The sequence below is a fragment of the Hemitrygon akajei genome, chromosome 3 (assembly GCF_048418815.1).
Source record: "Hemitrygon akajei chromosome 3, sHemAka1.3, whole genome shotgun sequence".
NCBI classification, from domain to species: Eukaryota; Metazoa; Chordata; class Chondrichthyes; order Myliobatiformes; family Dasyatidae; genus Hemitrygon; species Hemitrygon akajei.
This window is the reverse complement of record NC_133126.1, coordinates 101,498,804-101,519,031: the sequence shown is the minus strand read 5'-3', so window position 1 is coordinate 101,519,031 and position 20,228 is coordinate 101,498,804. Positions and strand designations below refer to the sequence as shown.

Genomic DNA, 20,228 nt, shown 5'->3' with positions numbered 1-20,228 from the left:
TGATGCTATGTCCAATCATGAAGTTATGAAGCTCTGCTTAAATACATCCAATGACTTGGCCTCCACAGCTGCCTGGGGTAATAAATTCCACAAATACACCACCCCCTGGCTAAAGAAATGTCTCTGCATCTTTGTTTTAAATGCATACCCCTCTATCCTGAGGCTGTGTCCTCTTGTCCGAGACTGTCCCACCATTGGAAACATCCTTTGCACATCTACTCTGTCTAGGCCATTCAACATTCGGAAGGTTTCAATGAGGTCCCCCCTTATTCTTCTAAATTCCAGTGAGTACAGACACAGAGCTATCAGACGTTCCTTGTATGATAACCCTTTTATTCCCAGAATCATCCTTGTGAGCCTCCTCTGAACTCTCTCCAATGCTAGCACATCTTTTCTTAGATGAGGAGCCCAAACTGATCACAATACTCAAGGTGAGGCCTCACCAGTGCCTTATAAAGCATCAGCATCACATCCTTGCTCTTGTATTCTAGACCTCTTGAAATGAATGCTAACATTGCATTTGTCTTCCTCACCACTGACTCTATATGTAAGTTAACCTTTAAGGTGTGCTGCACAAAGACTCCCAAATCCTTTTGCATCACAGATTTTTGTATTTTCTCCCCTTTTAGAAAATAGTCTGCACATTTATTTGTACTACCAAAATGCATGTTCGTGTATTTTCCAACATTGTATTTCATTTGCCTCGCTCTTGCCCAATCTAAGTCCTTCTGCAGCCTTCCTGTTTCCTCAACACTACCTGCCCCTCCACCAACCTCATCTGAAAACTTGGCAACAAAGCGATCTATTCCATCATCTAAATCATTGATATAAAGCATAAAAAGAAGTGGTCCTGACACCACCCCTGAGGGGCAGCCAAACAGAAAAAGATCCTTTTATTCTCATTCCTGCCTCTTGCCAATCAGCCAATGCTCTAACCATGACAGTAACTTTCCTATAATGCCATGGGCTCTACACCTTGGTAAGCAGCCTCATGCATGGCACCTTGTTAAAAGCCTTCTGCATCCCCTTTATTTATCCTATGTATAATCTCCTCAAAGAATTTCAACAAGTTCATTTGGCAAGATTTTCCTTTAAGGAAACCATGCTGACTTTGTCCTATCTTGTTCTGTGTAACCAAGTACTCCATAACCACCTCCTTAACAATTGACTCCAGTATCTTCCTAACCACTGAGATCAGGCTAACTGGTCTATAATTTCCTTTCTGCTGCCTTCCTTCATTCTTAAAAGAGTGGAGTGATATTTGCATATTTTCCACTCCTCTGGCACCATGCCAGAGTCAAATTATCTTTGAAAAATCATTACTAATGACCCCACAATCCCTACCGCTACCTCTTTCAGAACCCCAGGGTGCAGTTCACCTGGTCTGGGTGACTTACATACCCTTGGGTCTTTAAGCTTTTTGAGCACCTTCACCCTTGTAATAGTAACTGCATTCACTTCTCTTCCCTCACACCCTTCAACATCTGGCACACTGCCAGTGTCTTCCACAGTGAAGACTGATGCAAAATACTCATTTAGTTCATATGCCATCTCCTTGTCCCCTGTTGTTATTTCTCTGGCCTCATTTTCTGTATCCACTCTCATCTATCTATTATTTTTTACATACTTGGAAAAAAGCTGTTACTATCCACTTTGATATTGCTTGCTAGCTTGCTTTCATTTCTTCCCTCCCAAACATTTTTTGGTTGTTCTGTGTAGGTTTTTAAAAGTTTCCCAATCCTCTATCTTCCCACTAATTTTTGCTTTGTTGTATGCCTTCTCTTTCGCTCTTACATTAACTTTGACTTCCCTTGTCAGCCACAGTTGTACTATTTTGCCATTTGAGTATTTCTTCATTTTTGGAATACATTTGTCCTGCATCTTCCTCATTTTTCCTAGAAGCTTACACTATTTCTTCTCTGCTGTCATCCCTGCCAGCAGCTCCTTCCAGTTTACTTAGATCAGCTCCTCTCTCATACCACTACAATTTCCCTTACTCTACTGAAATACTGCTACATCAGACTTTACTTTCACCCTATCAAATTTCAGATTGAACTCAATCATATTGTGCTCACTGGTTCTTAAGGGTTCTTTTACCTAATGCTCCCTAATTGCCTCTGGTTCATTACATAATACCCAATCAGTATAGCTGATCCCCTAGTAGGCTCAACGACAAACTGGTCTTAAAAAGTCACCTCTTAGGCATTCAACAAACTCCCTCTGTTGAGATCCATTGCCAACCTGATTTTGCCAATCAACATGCATGCTAAAATTTCCCATGACTATCACAACATTGCCCTTTTGACACGCCTTTTCTATTTTCTGTGTAATCTGTGGTCCACCTCCCAGCCACTGTTGGAACACCTGTATATAACTACTGTCAGGGACCTTTTACATTACAGTTTCTTAACTCGACCCAGAAGGATTCAACATCTTCTGATCCTATGTCATATCTTTCTACTGATTTGATGCCATTCTTTACAAGCAGAGCCATGCCGCCCCTTCTGTCGACCTTGCTATCCCTCTGATACAACATGTAACTTTGGACATTCAGCTCCCAATTACAACTCTTCTTCAGCCATGATCCAGTGATGGCCACAACATCATACTTGATAATCTGTAATAGTGCGATAAGATCATTCACCTTATTTCTTATACTCCATGGATTGGGATAAAACACTAAGTACTGCATTTGCTACCCTTTTTGATTTTGTATCCCTAATGCATTGATACTCACTCTGCTGGCTGCAATTATGCCCTATCATCTGCCTTGTTTTTCGTGACTGTCTGACTGCACTTTATCTTTGCTTTTTTACCATCTGTCCTAATCTGAGTCCCTTCACTCTGGTTCTCACCACCCATGCCAAATTAGTTTAAACCTTCCCCAACAGCTGTAACAAACCTGCCCACAAGAATATTGATCTCCCTCGAGTTCAGGTGCAACCCATTCCTTTTGTACAGGCCATACCTCCCCAGAAGAGATCCCAATGATCCAAGAACCTGAAGCCCTGCCCCCTGCACCAGCTTTTCAGCCACGCATTAATTTGCAAAATCATCCAGTTTCTACCCTCACTGGCATGTGGCACAGGTAGCAATCCAGAAGTTACTGCCCGACAGATCCGGCTTCTCAGCTTTCTACCTAGCTCTCTAAATTCTCTTTTCAGGACCTCTTTGCTTTTCCTTCCTATGTCATTGGTACCAATAATGTACCAAGACATCTGGCTGTGACCCCTCCCTCTGCAAAATCTGAAATGTAGTTGCATAAAATGCAAGGAGAAAGAGGCTGCTTTATAAGAATTTGGGATTAGGAGAGTCCAGTCTGTGTGGGTGTGGAATGTGAATACTATGCTTAGCTGGCAAAATATTTGCAAGCCTGCATTAATTTCTTTACAAGCTGGTTCATTCTCATTGATTTGCAATATAATATCTGTTTTGTCTGCTGACTGACTAGGGATGTTTATATAAAAAAAATCTGCTGAAAGCACATGGGAAATTCAGAAATATTAATCTGTTTTTTTGGGAGGTAGGAGGAGATGATGTAATTTATCCCATTCTCCCTGTGCCAGTAACATAGCCTTTTCATTTAAATGGGCCAGTTGCAGTTGGAATTTTCAAACTATCATTTCTGCAATTTATGACTGGACAACTGTGAACAGCTGTATAATAGCTGAGGATTTAGCCCTGTGACTTCAGAATAGCCTATATTTTTTCTCTCCAAAATGGCTCATATAACCATATAACAATTACAGCACAGAAACAGGCCATCTCGGCACTTCTGGTCCGTGCTGAACGCTTACTCTCACCTAGTCCCACTGACCCGCACTCCGCCCATAACCCTTCATTCCTTTCTTGTCCATATACCTATCCAATTTTACTTTAAATGACAATAGAAACATAGAAACATAGAAAATAGGTGCAGGAGTAGGCCATTCGGCCCTTCGGGCCTGCACCGCCGTTCGGTATGATCATGGCTGATCATCCAACTCAGAACCCTGTACCTGCTTTCTCTCCATACCCCCTGATCCCTTTAGCCACAAGGGCCATATCTAACTCCCTCTTAAGTATAGCCAATGAACTGGCCTCAACTGTTTCCTGTGGCAGAGAATTCCACAGATTCACCGCTCTGTGTGAAGAAGTTTTTCCTCATCTCGGTCCTAAAAGGCTTCCCCTTTATCCTTAAACTGTGACCCCTCATTCTGGACTCCCCCAACATCGAAAACAATCTTCCTGCATCTAGCCTGCCCAATCCCTTTAGAATTTTATATGTTTCAATAAGATCCCCCCTCAGTCTTCTAAATTCCAGTGAGTATAAGCCCAGTCGATCCAGTCTTTCTTCATATGAAAGTCCTGCCATCCCAGGAATCAACCTGGTGAACCTTCTTTGTACTCCCTCTATGGCAAGAATGTCTTTCCTCAGATTAGGGGACCAAAACTGCACACAATACTCCAGGTGTGGTCTCACCAAGGCCTTGTACAACTGCAGTAGAACCTCCCTGCTCCTGTACTCAAATCCTCTTGCTATGAAAGCCAACATACCATTTGCCTTTTTCACCGTCTGCTGTACCTGTGTTAACCTCTAACTGTTACTTGCTCAGTTGACGAAAAACACCAGAGACATGAAATTACCTCTGAAGCAGCTTTTATTCAGAGAGGAGTTCGCAGCCCTTACGCACTTCAGGTGTACGGTAGCCAACTCCCAATTTGTCAGTTTACAAAGGTCATACTTATACCCAAAAGCAGGGTACTACATTCGCAAATATGGTTACCGATTCGAATTCGTCAATTGATTGGCTATTGCATAGCTAAGCATGCGAAATACTCAGAATTAGCAAAGGTTAAAGCGTAATAGTTGGAAGCACTTCAAAACACTTGAAATAGGTATGACTCAGAATACTTTGCCAAGCACATTGTCTTGTGGTCGCAGGTTCCCTTTTCCTTGTGGTCTCCACGTCTGGCCTGGCACGTTATTTTAGCTACTTCTCCTTACTTCCCCAATGACGTACCTCTCTCTTGTCCTGTCTACATATTTTGCTACACTTACCCCTCACCCACCCCCCTCTACACATACCCCTTACCCTCTTCACATTCTCACCTGCATGCCCACTTTCAATGACTGGTGTACAATGACACCCTGGTCTCGTTGCACCTCCCCTTTTCCTAATCGGCTATCATTCAGATAATAATCTGTTTTCCTGTTCTTGCAACCAAAGTGGATAACCTCACATTTATCCACATTAAATTACATCTGCTATGAATTTGCCCACTCACCTAACCTATCCAAGTCACCCTGCATCCTCTTAGCATCCTCCTCACAGCTAACACCGCCGCCAGCTTCGTGTCATCCGCAAACTTGGAGATGCTGCATTTAATTCCCTTGTCTAAATCATTAACATATATTGTAAACAACTGAGGTCCCAGCACTGAGCCTTGTGGTACCCCACTAGTCATCGCCTGCCAATCTGAAAAGGTCCCGTTTATTCCCACTCTTTGCTTCCTGTTTGCCAACCAATTCTCTATCCGCCTCAATACCATACCCCCAATACCGTGTGCTTTAAGTTTGCACCCTAATCTCCTGTGTGGGACCTTGTCAAAAGCCTTTTGAAAATCCAAATATACCACATCCACTGGTTCTCCCCTATCCACTCTACTAGTTACATCCTCAAAAAATTCTGTAAAATTCGTCAGACATGATTTTCCTTTCACAAATCTATGCTGACTTTGTCCGATGATTTCACCTCTTTCCAAATGTGCTGACAATATCGGACCTGCCTCTACCACTTCTACTAGAAGTGTCTCAACTGGTCTACTTCTACTGGTCTACTTCATTTTGACAGTAAAAGGAAAAAAATATTGAACTTTGAAGAAGGCAAGATTTTCTCCACAGGTCTGGAATGCCAGCACTTTCACTTTCCATGTTTTGTATTGTCATGTCAGGGATGCGAATCACAGGTGTTTGAGTTTGTGTTGATTGAGTGCTTATGTATGCTTGGAATGCTAACGTTGCTCGAGGAAATTTATTTACAACCTTTATTAAAAATCCATACTTGTGTTTGACAAAGCTGCTTTTCTTACTGTGGTCATTCCATATTGAAGCAAAAGAACCGTCTTACATAATTCACATAGTTGACATAATTGTACGTGTAGCATCTGGTTTGGCACAAGATCATTGATCGTTTATTATCATCACATAGGTTGCAGCAGCAGGCACAATCCATTTGGGCCTTCAGTCTTTGTCCTTCTGTTTAACGTCAGGGTGGATTTTTCACCTTTGTTCCTTCCTGCACATCCCATGTTCACTGAATATCTCACAATTTATTGATCATCAGAATTTATTGAGAGTTTTAAATACATAGTCTTCAAGGGTGATAATTCCAAAGATTTGCTATTCTTTGGATGGAAGAAAGTTCTTTTTATCTGTTTTGAAAGGCTGAGCCTCATTTTGTAACCATGGGAAACATCATTTCTGTGCATCCATACAGTCAATTTAGTACAGTTCAATGTGGTCATCTCGTTTCTCCGAACTCTGGAGAATGTGGATCCAGTTTGCTTATCTCTTACCAGACACAAGCCTGACAATGCAGGAAACAATCTGGTGAATCTTATTGCACTTTCTCTATCTCAAGTAGGGGAAGGGAATCCAATCCAGTACATGTTGAAACTTAGATGTGTACAAACTAATTCATACTATCATCTAACTAAGATCTGTACTAGTCTGTTGTTAATTAAGCTACCAGTGCAATTTGTGACTCCTCAGCTGGCAGGGTTTTTGATTTGGGGAACTTCAAGTTACAGACTTTTCTTGGAACACTGATGACTCGGGGGAGTGTGTGTATTTAAAAAGAACAGCTCTGCTGCTCAGATGATCAGGAATCAATTTCTGTAGTCTGGCACTAGTCTCTTTGCAAGATTGTAACTTGTGAGTTTCACCATCTACTCTTCAAATAAAATTTCTTGTAATGAACTTTATCATGTACGTTATTGATTGCATGTTGTACCTGCGCATTAAATTCAGTGAAATACTGTCCCTCTGACTACGTGCGCCTTTCAATGCTCTGCCTTTTTCATATCAAGGATTCACATTACCTACCTGATCAGATTGTTCTTCACAATCCTAAAAATATTGTTATTTACCCAGGCTTCTGTTCATTAATGTGTCATGCAGCACACTTTTCCACATAATATTCTATCTGCTTCGTGTTGCCCAGTCACTTAGCCCATTCATTTTCCCTAATATCTCTTCACAGCCTGTTATAAGAAAGATGTAGTAAAGTTTGAAATAATATAAAGAAGATTTAGAAATGTATTGCCAATTGAGGGCCTGAGTTATAGTGAGAGGTTGATAGGCTAGCACATCATTTCTTGGTGTGCGGGTAACTAAGTAGTGACCTTATAGAGGTGTTTATAACATAAGACATATAAGGGGTGAAAGTATGCAGGTTTTTTTGGATAAAGGGAATCAAAAACTACAGGTCTAGGTTTAAGGTGAGAGGGGAAAGGTATGAGATATAACTTCATGCAGAGGATGATGCATACATAGAAAATAGAACAGTGTAGCACATGCAAACCTTTCAGCTCATTATGTTGTGCTAATCTTTTAAGTTACTCCAAGATTCTTCCCACATAGCCCTTCATTTTTCTTTAAATGTTCGAACCTCAATTAAAATTTGTCACAATTGTTTTTCTCTTGGAAAGCCATGTTGATAGCCCAGTTCTGTTATATAGGTAAAAGTATGATATTCTGTATGCTGGGAACTTTGGTAGTGGATTGATAATTTTCAAGACTGTAGGGTGTTATTAATACACCATCACACTTTTTTCTTTGTTTAGATGTTATATAGTGTTGCCAATAACTTTTCCATTGTACTGTAAGTTTGGAGTAAGTGTAGGGACTGGGCCTCTGGTTGGTTTAAAGGGAATGTGAGAAACATTAGCTGTCAACACACAAAATGCTGTAGAAACTCAGCAGGCCAGGTGGCATCTATGGAAAAGTGTAAATAGTTGACACTTTGGGTCGAGACCCTTCATCACAACTGGAAAGAAAGGAGAAAAGTCAGAGTAAGGAAGTGGGGAGAGGGGAAGAAGTACAAGGTGATAGGTGAAACCGGGAGAGGGGGAAGGGGTGACATAAAGGGCTGGAAAGTTGATTGGTGAAGGAGATAAAGGGCTGGAGAAGGGGAAATCTGATGGGAGAGGACAGGAGACCATGGAAGAAAGGGAAAAGGAGAAGGACCTGAGGGAGATGATGGGTAGGTTAGGTGAGAGAGAGAGAAACAGGAATGGTGAAGGAGAGGAATGGGGGGCATTACTGGAAGATCAAGAAATCAATGTTCATGCCATCAGGTTGGAAGCTACCCAAATGGAATTTAAGGTGTTGCACCTCCAACCTGAGTGTGGCCTCATCCTGGCAGTAGATGAGGCCATGGACTGGCCTGCCAGAATGGAAATAGAACTGAAGTGGAGTCCACTTTTTGTGTTGGACAGAGTGAAGCCAGAGCAGTCTCCCAATCTATGTCGGGTCCACACAGGAGGTCACACTGGGAGCACCAGATACAGTATATGATCCTAACAGACTCACAGATGAAGTGTTGCCACAGCTGGAAGGACTGTTTGGGGCCCTGAATAGTAGTGAGGGAGGAAGTGTAGGAGCAGTTGTGGCACTTGTTCTACTTGCAAGGATAAATATCAGGAGGGAAATCAGTGGGGAGGGATACGTAGATGAGAAAGTCGTATAGGGAGCGATCCCAGCGGAAAGCAGTGTGGGGGGGGGGGGGAAGGTTCCTATTGGAGATGGTGGAGAATTATGTGCTTGATGTGAAGGCTAGTGGGATGGTAGGTGAGGACAAAAGCTTATCCTTGGTGTGGTTGTGGGGGAATGGCGTGAGGGCAGATGTCCCTACATGACTCCCCATTCCTGTTTCTCTCTCGCCTTACTCCTTACCTGCCCATCACCGCCCTCTGGTGCTCCTTCCCCTTCCCTTTCTTCCAAGGCCTTCTGTCCTCTCATATCAGATTCCACCTTCTTCAGCCCTGTATCTCTTTCACCAATCAACATCCCAGTTCTTTACTTCACCCCCTCCCCCTCTCCTGGTTTCACCTATCACCAACCATATTATACTTCTTCCTCCCTCCCACCACCTTCTTACTCTGACTTCTTCCCTTCCTTTCCAGTCCGGAAGAAAGGTCTCTGCCGGAAAGGTTGACTGTTTTCTCTTTTCCATAGATGCTGCCTGGTCTGCTGAGTTCCTCCAGAACTTTGTTGCTTTGGATTTCCAGCATCTGCAGATTTTCTTGTGTTTGTAACATGAGCTGCCAAGTCATTGAGATTTCTGAATCATTGGATTGCAGATTATCAGAATATTACTCCACCTTATTGCTACTACCTTTGATATGTTGCTTTCCCCATATAATGGTCACTGTGCTTGAGAGCAAATGGCTAGAGTTAATACACTGGGAAGACAGCAAAGTAGAATGATTTCTGGTATAATTGTATAATTATTTACAGGTCTTTCAAGTTTGGAATAGTCACTGTCAGTTTTTAACTATTTTGCAAATTTAGTCAGGGTCTTGACAACTAACTGTGCAGGCTCGAGGGGTGGAGTGAAGGGTGCCTTCTTTTTGGCTCTTATTGCACTGGCAACTTATAGCAGCTGTGCTTTTCACAGTGGCCCTATGTCTATTCGGTTTAATTTAGCATGTGTCCTATATACGTCTAGTTGTGTCTTACAATAGAACTTGGAAAATCTTTCATTACAGTCCATGAATAACCATGTGCCAACTGAATTTCCAGCTGGTGTGAACAAACCAAACAAATTCAAGATTCAGGATTGTTTATTGTCATTCTTCAATAAACAAGTTTAAACAAAAACACAATGATTGTTACTCCAGATCTGATGCACCAAAAAACACACACAATAAGCAAAAACAGCGCAAAAAAACCACAATAAATATAAATACATTAGATTAATTTTGTAGACTATATGTACATAAAATGACACCAACTACAGGAGAAGCTGTACATAAGGTGACTCTTACAGGAAATGAAGAATTAGAAGGCTGTGGTGGGATGGATTAATGTGTGGAGGTGTTGATCAGCCCAAAGGCTTGGGGAAACCAACTGTTTTTGAGTCTGGTCCTAGCATGGATGCTGATGATAGTGAGACAAACAGTTCATGTGCAGGTTGAGTGAAGTGTTGCCCCACCTGGTAGGATTGTCTGAGGCTCTGAATGGATGTGAGGAATCAGCTGAATGGGTAGGTGTAGCATTTAGGCCGCTTGCAGGGATAAGTACCAGGAAGGAGATTAGTGGGGAGGGATGATTGGACAAAGGAATCATGGAGGGAACGATCCCTGTGGAGAGCAAAATGTGTGTGGTGTGTGTGGGCAGGTAATGATGTGGTTGGTTGGAGGATTCTGTTGAAATTGGCATAAGTTGCAGAGAATGATGTGCTGGATGTGGAGTTTCATCAGGTGGTAGGTCAGAATCAGATATTTGTTAACTATGGCAGCTGCACAATGAAATACATGATAAATAAAGAAAAAACTGAATTGCAGTAGTGTCTTAAATGTGTGTGTGTATATATATGATAGTTAATTTAAAATAAGTAGTGCAAAAAAAACCAGAATTTAAAAAAAAAAGTAGTGAGGTAGTGTTCATAGGTTCAATGTCCATTTAGAAATTGGATGGCAGAGGGTACGAAGCAGTTCCTGAATCACTGAGTGTGTGCCTTCAGGTTTCTGAACCTCGTTCCCAATGGTAACAGTGTGAAGAGGGCATGTCCTGGGTGGTGGGGATCCTTAATGATGGATGCTGCCTTCCTAAGACACTGCTTCTTAGAGGTTGGTACCCATTATGGAGTTTGAGTAATTTTACAAGTTTCTGGAACTTTGATCTTGTGCAGTAGTTCTTCCCCCTGCATCATCATATCAGATGGTGATGCAGTCTGTCAGAATGCTCTTCATGTAGAATTTGTAGAAGTTTGAGGAGATTTGGTTTGCCAACTAAAACAAAGCATCTAATGAAATATAGTCACTGTCTCACCTTCTTTATAGCTGCATCAATATGTTGCGCCCAGGTTAGGTCCTCAGAAATATTGACACCCAGCAACTTGAAATTGCTCACTTTCTCCACTCTGATTCCCCTGTGAGGATTGGTTTGCATTCCCTCATTTGACCCTTCCAGAAGTCCACAATCAGCTCTTTGGTCTTGCTGACATTGAATGCAAGGCTGTTGCTGCAACACCACTCAACTAACTGGTATATCTTGCTCCTGTACACCCTTGTACCATCATCTGAAATTTTTCCAACAATGATTGTATCATCAACAAATTTATAGATGGCATTTGAGCTTTGCCTAGCCAGCTGCACAGACATGGGTGTCAAGAGAGTAGACCGGTGGGTTCAAAAGAGCAGTAGATCCAAGTGAGGACAAGAGGAACTCTATCCCACTATGGTATTGGGAAGATTGGAGTGAGGGCTGATGTCTGCAAAATGGAGATGATGCATGTGAAAGCAGTGTTTATGGTGGAGGAAGAGGACACTCCATTCTTTGGAGGAGGACATCTCTGATGTGCTAGAAAGGAAAACTTCGTCCTGGGAACAGATATGGCAGAGATGAAGGAGCTGAGAAAAAGGAATTGTGTTTTTTTTTCCCCACAAGAAATAGGATGGGAAGAAGTATAGTCAAGATAGCTGTGGAACTCTGTATGTTTCAGAACCAGTTTAATATCACTGGCATATATTATGAAATTTGTTGTTACATAAAAGGGATAGGGATGCAGTTTGTCGACAAAATTAGAGACAGATTTTGAGAAAGGTGAGACGTGTCAGTAATGAACCAAGGGCAGGGTGGAAGTTAGAGACAAAGTTGATGAAATTGGCGAGCTTAGTATAACTGCATGTACAGCAGTGCAGTCATCAATGTCACGCAGAAAGGGTTGGGGAGCATTCCCAGGGAATGCTTGAAACATAGACTGTTCTTTTTTTTTGTAATTTTTTTATTGAAGTTCATCATAAAACAAACATTTCCATTAGATATATTTCAGACATTGTACATATATATCATATAATCATATACATCACAAATCTCCACAAAGTATTTATCTGAGGTATACACTTATAGAAAAGAATGGAAAGAAAAAAACAAGCAAAAGGAAAGAACTCTGTATAAGTAGGGAGTGATCTTTTTTTTACAACATATTCATTGATTTGTGAGAATAAAATCAGGCCTATGAGCCATTTTCCCCAGTATGAATCAAATTGTTCCAGCTTATGATTAACAGATGCTGTTATCTTCTCCATTTTGTAAATGTCCATTGTAATTTCCATCCATGTATTTAAAGTTGGGCTCTCCTGTGATAACCATTTCCTAGTAAGAGTCTTTTTACCAGCCACCAACAGTATATTAAATATTTATCTCTTTTCAACCATTCTTGAGGTATATATTCAAAATATATCGTCTTACTCTCTCTCCAAGGGTATTTCACATTTAAAGATGTCTTGTAGGGCATTGTGTATCTCCCTCCAATAGTTTTTGATGACAGGGCAGTCGCAAAAAATATGATAATGATTTGCATTTGATTTCCACAATTTCTCCAGCAAACAGGGAGGTTACTATCATAATGGGATTTCTGAGAGGGTGTAATAAAATATCTTATGAAGTTTTTCCATCCAAACTCCCTCCATTTCAGTGAACTGGTACACTTCCATTGCTATCTCCATATTGTTGTCCATTCTTCCTCAGATATAATTATCCCTCCTTCCTTCTCCCATTTTGTTTTAATATATGTAGGCAAATGTGTTTTAAGATTTGACAACCCCTTATACATGCTTGAAATGATTCTACTACCATTATCTGAATTATATGCTTTTCTAAATAGCTCTATCAAGCATGTGCTTGCCTTGATTACATTTTTAAGCGTCTTATTGTCGCATCTGTAAATACCAATAAAAATCTTGTTTTTCTAATAAGTGTTTCTTTTAAAGCATTTCAAAACTGAACAGTGTTATTTCTTTCATTACGTTGCAAAGAACTGTTATTCATTTAGTTGTCCAGTCCTTAAATCTAGCATCCACTTTATTTGGTGTAAAATCCGAGTCATATGCACACCATTTAAGAATTGCAATATCTCCCTCTAGATTATATTCTTTTATAGTAGTTTTCCATATTTTAAGAGTCAATTTCACCCATGGGTTATCAATAGTATTTATGTACCTTTGCAGGTTATTATCAGCCAAAATTGCTTGTATGGGGATGGGTAGTACCCGCTCCTCAATGCACCAACATATCACAGCTCTCAACTGTGCTGCAAAATAATAATCTCTAAGAGACGGTAGGCCCCATCCCCCCCTTTCCTTTGCTAATTGCAAAGTTTTGAGACGAACTGTAGGCCTTTTACCCTGCCAAATATACCTTGACAACATCTTGTTCCATTCATTAAATTGATTTTGATTAGTCTCTATTGGTAGGGTCTGAAAGAGATATAACAGTCTGGGCAGTATATTCATTTTAATAGACTCAATCCTTGAACTGAGACTGAAAAAAGGAATCAGGTTCCATCTTGCCACATCTTCCTTAATTTTTTTATGTGAAGGCTGATAATAACATTCTGATAATTTTGCAAAATCTTTTGGCATAATGATGTCCAAATATTTGAAAGACTGTGTGTGCCATGCCCAGGGGTATCTACTTTCAATTTCTCTTGGTGGGCAATATTAATATGAAAGTAATTGGGTTTTATCTATGTTGATCTTGTATCCTGATAATTGACGATATTGTTCAAAGGATTGCATCAATTTAGGTAAAGAGTATGTTGGTTGCCCTAGATAGATCAAAATATCATCAGCATAACAAACCAATTTATGCTCTATTCCTTTAATAGTAATTCCCCTGATATCTTCATTTTGTCTGATGTATTGAGCTAATGGTTCCAGATATAACGCGAAGAGTAGTGGTGATCATGCACAACCCTGTCTTGTGCCTCTTTCTAGGGTAAGACTATTTGATAAATATCCATTGATTTTAATCCTAGCAGTAGGATTGTCATATAGTGTCTGTATAGTTTTAATAATCGTGTCTTGGAAACCATATCTATGTAAAACTCTGTAAAGAAAATTCCAATTAACCGAATCAAATGCTTTTTCTGCATCCACGCTTATCACTATTGCTTCGATTTTATTTTTTTGTATATGATCTATAATGTGAATCTGGTGTTGTCGTATAAAACCTGTCTGATTGTTACGTATCAGTATGGGTAGAAACTCCTCTAATCGTTTGGCCATGATGGAGGTAAATAATCTATAATCTACATTAAGAATGGATATTGGTCTAAATGACCGCATTCCATTTTATCCTTGCCTTCTTTCGGTATAGCTGAGATTATCTCTTCCTTCCAACTGGGTGGCATTTGTGCCTTTTTTAAAGCCCAGTTCAGTGTGGGGAGTAAAACAGGGATTAACTCATTTGTAAGTTCTTTGTACCACTCTGCCGTATACCCATCTGATCCTGGTGACTTGCTTAATTTAAGCCTACTAATTGCAGCTTTTAATTCAACTTCAGTTATGTCAGCAGTCATCATTCTATTTCGTTCTTTGCTTAAAGTGGGTAACTAGAGAATTCAAGAAGGTGTCAATTTGGGTTATGCTTCCCCCGGGAACTTTGGAATATAGCGTTTTGTAAAACACTTCAAAAGCTTCTTGAATTTCACTTAACTTATTTTTTATCATTTTCATTCTTGGGTCCCTAATTCTATGAATTGTATTTTCTGCTATCTTTTTTTTCAGTTTTCACGCCAGTATTTTCATAGATTTCGATCCACTTTCATAATGTCTCTGTTTCAAAAACATTAAATTTTTCCTGATTTCTTGCGTAGCCAAACTGTTAATTTCATTCTTAATTCTTTTAATTTCCCCTAATGTATCCTGTGCCAAATTCAATTTGTGTTTTTTCTCTAGTTCCTTCAGCCTATTTTGTAATTCCTTTAATGTTTTATTCCTTATTTTTTTCTGATATGAAGATATCGCTATAATTTTCCCTCTTAAGACCGCCTTCAGAGTATCCGATAAAATGGGAGGTGAAACCTCTCCATTATCATTAAATTCTAAGTAGAGACCAACTTTTTTAATTTGTTCCTTAAAGTAGGGATCATTGAGTAGACTTGAATTTAGTTTCCAAATAGTATTCTTTGGTTGTAGGTCAAAATCAACAGATAAATATATAGGTTCATGGTCACTTACATCTATTGTCCCAATTCCACAGGTGTTTATTTTGTCTTTGTCTTTTCCAAATGTTATGAAATAGTCTATTCTTGTATATACAGAATGTGGAGCAGAATAGTGAGTGTAATCCCTTCTGTCAAGAAGAGGTTCCTCCATATATCAATTAAACCAACATCCTCAAAAAGTGTGTTAACTTTCTTATGTAAAGATTTTGTTTCGTATGTTTTTCTATTGGAAGAGTCTAAGTTTGGTTGTAATTGTAAATTTAAGTCTCCCCCACATATCAGGAGACTTTCTGTTTCCGTTACCATAATATCTGTAATTTTCTGAAAGAAACCAATGTAACTTCCTGGGGGTGCGTATATATTCAATAGAGTAACTGAATTGTCGTCTATATTCCCCCTTACCAGAATATATCTGCCTTCTTTATCTCCCATTTCGAATACTTTTTCAAAATTTAGCTTGCTTGTGGTAAGAATAGCAACTCCTCTGCTATGTCCTGATTTATATGAGGAGAAAAACATATTAGTGAAGCCCATTCTCTTTAGTTTTTTTTATGCTCATTATCACTTAAATGAGTTTCCTGTAAATATACTACATGGGCTTGTTCTTTTTTCATTTTGGATAAAATTCTATTATGTTTGATTGGATTTAATAGCCCATTGACATTAAAAGAAATGAATTTTACCTTGTCCTTAGCCATCTGTATTTATCTGTCAATGTATCATTGAAATTAGAATATAACTTTATCAATCTACTCCCTGAACAAATAAGCACCAAGAAACACAAATAATAACACAAATGGCAACGAACGTGTGATTCCAAGGCTGAGATCTCTAATAGATGACCCTGTGTTGAGCTAGAGGAAATGTCTATCTGTGGGGGATAACCCCTCCTACTTGTGAGTTGAGGGCCCCCATTGCAGTATTCATAAAAGTCAGTGAACAAATCCATTACACAGAAAAGATTTCCCTATGTGCATATATATACACACACATATATATTACATACATACACATATATGCATATATATATATACACTCTCATTTTGGTGGGGAAAAAGGAGTAAGTGAGCGAATAAAGAATAACAACTAAGTAATATAAAATCCACATTATAATAAGTATTTCTCGAGATAGGTATATCACCATCCAATTTTGCTTCCGTTTAGTTTCTCAACATTTTTAAAGTTAGCCAAACCTTATGGCTCTTCTGAAGGGGGTGAAGACTGTCTTTGGGAAACTCCTGGTCTCTTCCTGATATACTTCTCTCAGCCTCCTCCCGTCTCCTGCCTTCTCGATTCTTGCACTATTTCCCAAGCGGAGCGGGATAATTCCTCTGCCAGGCTTTCCCTTGGTTTGGTCACGCTGACAGGAAACGCTCTGGCCTTCATGTCTGTAGTCGCCTCTTCCAATGTCTGGTACAACCGCGTCCCGTCGTCATAAAACTCTCGAAGTTTAGCAGGGTACGGAGTTTGAAATCTAATCTTTTTTTTGCTTTAGTGCTCATTTTACTTCAGAGTATTCTTTATGTTTCTGCAGGACCGCGGGTGGGGAGGGGGTTAATCTTGGTCAAAATATATTACTTCGTCATTTAAAAACACTCTCTTCTTACCCCAGGCCCTTCGTAGAATCTCCGCCTTGGTGCTGTACCAAAGGAATTTAGTTATTATTGAATGTTGGTTATCTTGGGTAGACTTAGGGACTAATGCGCAATGTGTTCTCTCGATTTCCAGCTCCATAGCTGAGGGAAGCTCCAGAGCGTCCTGCAGCAACTTTCTGACAAACTCCGTCATAGACGAGCTCCTTCGGGAACGTTGTAGATTCTGATATGTTTCCGCCGTGATCTTCCCTCCAGGTCAAGCAGTTTACCTTCTTGGTGATTTAATATTTTTATCGTCTTACTCCGTATCCGTTCCACATTTTGAACGCGATCTTCCACCTTCTCAATTCGAGTCTTTGCCACCGCTATTTTTTTGATTGACATTGGCGAGCTCTGACTTAATACCATGTAGTTGCTGCTTTATTTCTTTCCAGAACTCCCTTATCTCTTTCAGAATTTCGATCATATTCGTTGCTTCGCCTGAACGAGGCGCAGCGTCCGCTTCACTAGCACGCGGTTGGGTAAGAGAGCCGCTCGCTGCACTCCTCTCGGCCGCAGGCTCCGCAGTGTCGCTTTTTAAAATTTCCATTGTTTTTCCCCATTCTTGCGTCTCTTTTCAGTTCAAATATTTTTCGAAAAATACTATATTTGATGGGTTAATGGGGCTTAATACGCGTTTTTCCGGAGGAGCTAGTGACTTAAGCTGCCATTCTCGATGATGACGTCACCAGCAACCCTCAAACATAGACTGTTCTACATAGCCAATGAAAAGCAGGCAGAGCTGGGGCCCATTATGGTGTCATAGCTACACCTTGAGCTTGGGGAAAATGGGAGGAACTGAAAGAGATATTGTTGAGTGTGAAGACCAGTTCCACCAGATGGAAGAGGGTGGTGGTGGAGGGAAACTGGCCTATTGTTGAGACAGTACTTTAAGGCTTTGATGGAGGATAGAAGTGTATAGAACTGCACATCCATGGTGAAAATGATGTGATCACGCCAGAGAATTGAAAGTTATTGAGATCCAGGGCATGTGAAGTGTTGTAGATATAGATGGGGAGGGACTGAACCAAGAGGTATAGAATGGAGTCGAGGTACGTGGACCAGAGTTCACTCAGGCAGGAGCAGGCAGAAACAATGGACCTATCCGGATAGTCAGGTTTGGGCATCTTGGATAGGAGGTACAAACGAGCAGTGTGGGTAAGGAAACTGAGAGGTTGATGGCAGTGGATGGGAGATCTCCAGAGTTGATGAAGTTGGTGATGGTGCAGGAGACAATGTTGTAATGGTCCTGAGTGGGGTCTTTTTCAAGGGTAAGTAAAATTACCACCTGCCTCAACAAGGTAGAGCACAGTCTGTCAGAAGACAACGGTAACTCTCTTTACCTGCAGGTGAGGTTGGGATTGGAGAGCAGTGGGTTCAGAAGGGGTAAAGCTTGAGGAGGGAGGACTCACTTTCATGAACTTCAGTTGTTTGCTTGCTTTTGTTGTTTGCACAAATTGTTTTTCTGTACATTGGGTATTTGACGGTCATCTTTAAATGGGTTCTTTTGGGTTTCTTTGTTTTGTGGCTGCCTGTAAGGAGATGAATCTCAAGGTTGCTAATGTACTTTGAAGTTTAAACTTTGCTGAATTAGAGACAAAATTGGACAATGTGAGATGAAATGAGCAGACAGAAAACCGAAGTGGGGTGTCCAAGAAGAGGAGGAGAGTTGAAGGTAGGAAAAGGGGTCATTGGTGCATGGTGTGAAGTCTTGCCAAATCAGTGGGCTCTGAGTTGAAGGTGACAGAATAATAAGAGCTCGACATCCTGGAAGGCATGGATCTCACTGAGGTGTTGGTGAAGGGGTATAAGAGTAAGGCCCTTGCTGCAGACAGAATGTTCTGCCTCAGAGAAAGTAAGCTCAGAGGGAATGGTGAAGAAATGGCAGGGATTAGAGTTGGAATCGGGGGGGGTGGGGGCGGAGAGCTGGAGGCATCAAGAGAGAGGGGATGGTTGGGGTTGTTCAGGGAAGGTAGAGTGAAAGGAAGATGAGGCCCAAGAAGTGACGAGGATGTCTGAGAGATCCACAGTTGGGGAGTAATGATGGAGGAAGGGAAGCCCGGGGACTCAGCACTAGTGAGAAAGACTGCACAAACAGGGTAGACAACCAGTGTGGAAAAGACAACAAACTGTGCAAATATAAAAAGAAAGAAAAAAAGGAAATAATGAAGCAATAAACATTGAGAATATGATATAGAGTCCTTGAAAGTGAGTCCATAGGTTGTGACAACAGTTCAGTGATGGGACAAATAAAGTTGTCCCCTTAGGTTCAAGAGCTTTCTGGTTGAAGGGTAACTGTTTCTGAACCTGGTGGTGTGAGTCCTGAGGCTCTTGTACCACCTTCCTGATGACAGCAGCAAGAACAAAGCATGACCTGTGTGATGGGGGTCCCTGATGATAGATGCAGCTTTCCTGCAACGATGCACTGTGTGGATGTGCTCAGTGGTGTGGAGAGCTTGACCATAATGGACTGAGCCATATCCATTACTTCTAGGATTTTTCCATTCAAGGGCATTGGTGTTTCCATACGAGGTTGTGATGCAGCCAGCCAATATACTCTCCAATACACATCTATAGAAGTTTGTCAAAGTTTTATTTGATGCGCTGAATCTTCGGAAACTCATATGGAAGGAGAGGCACTGCCGTGCTTTCTTTGTAATTACACTTGCCTGCTGGACCCAGGACAACTCCTCTGAAATGATAACACCGAGGAATTTAGAGCTACTGTCCCTCGCCACCTCTGATCCACCATCTTGAAGCTTATTGATTAATTTTGAGGGGATAATGGTATTGAATGCTGAACTTTAGTCAACAAAGAGAATTCTGATGTATGCATCTTTGCTGTCCAGATGTTTCAAGGTTGAGTGAAGAGTCAACGTAATGGCATCTGCTGTGGACCTGTTGTGCAGGTAGGCAGATTGGAGCAGATGCAAGTCACTTCTCAGTTTCATTACCAACCTCTCAAAGCACTTCATCACAGTAGATACAAGTACTACTGGACGATAGTCATTGAGGCACATTACCACGTTCTTCTTGGGCACCAATATATTTGCAGCCTGCTTGAAGCAGGTGGGTACCTCGGGCTGCCCAAGTGAGAGGTTAAAGATCAACGTGATTTTTAAAGATCGGGATTAAGACCACTTGAGCAGCGCGAGTCTTTAGTGCTTGGCCAGGTACCCTATCTAGGCCTGTATAGTGTAAAGTATACAAAAATCTGGTGTCGAGCAGTTCATTCTAATGACTCATATGTTGGACATGATTGTTATTGTTCTCTTTCTTCCTCTTCAATTTTACAAACCTTTGTTTTTCAGGATGTTTTGAATAGGAAAGAACGGAAGTGTTGAAAATTACTAACTTCAAAATCCCAGACTACAAT

General features: G+C 40.7%; 1 protein-coding gene across 1 annotated transcript in view; it reads left to right on the top strand.

Annotated features, from left to right (window-relative positions):
- The window catches only part of stard9 (StAR-related lipid transfer (START) domain containing 9), a 438,377-nt gene that overhangs the window by 111,101 nt on the left and 307,048 nt on the right, over positions 1-20,228 (top strand). The window lies entirely within an intron of this gene.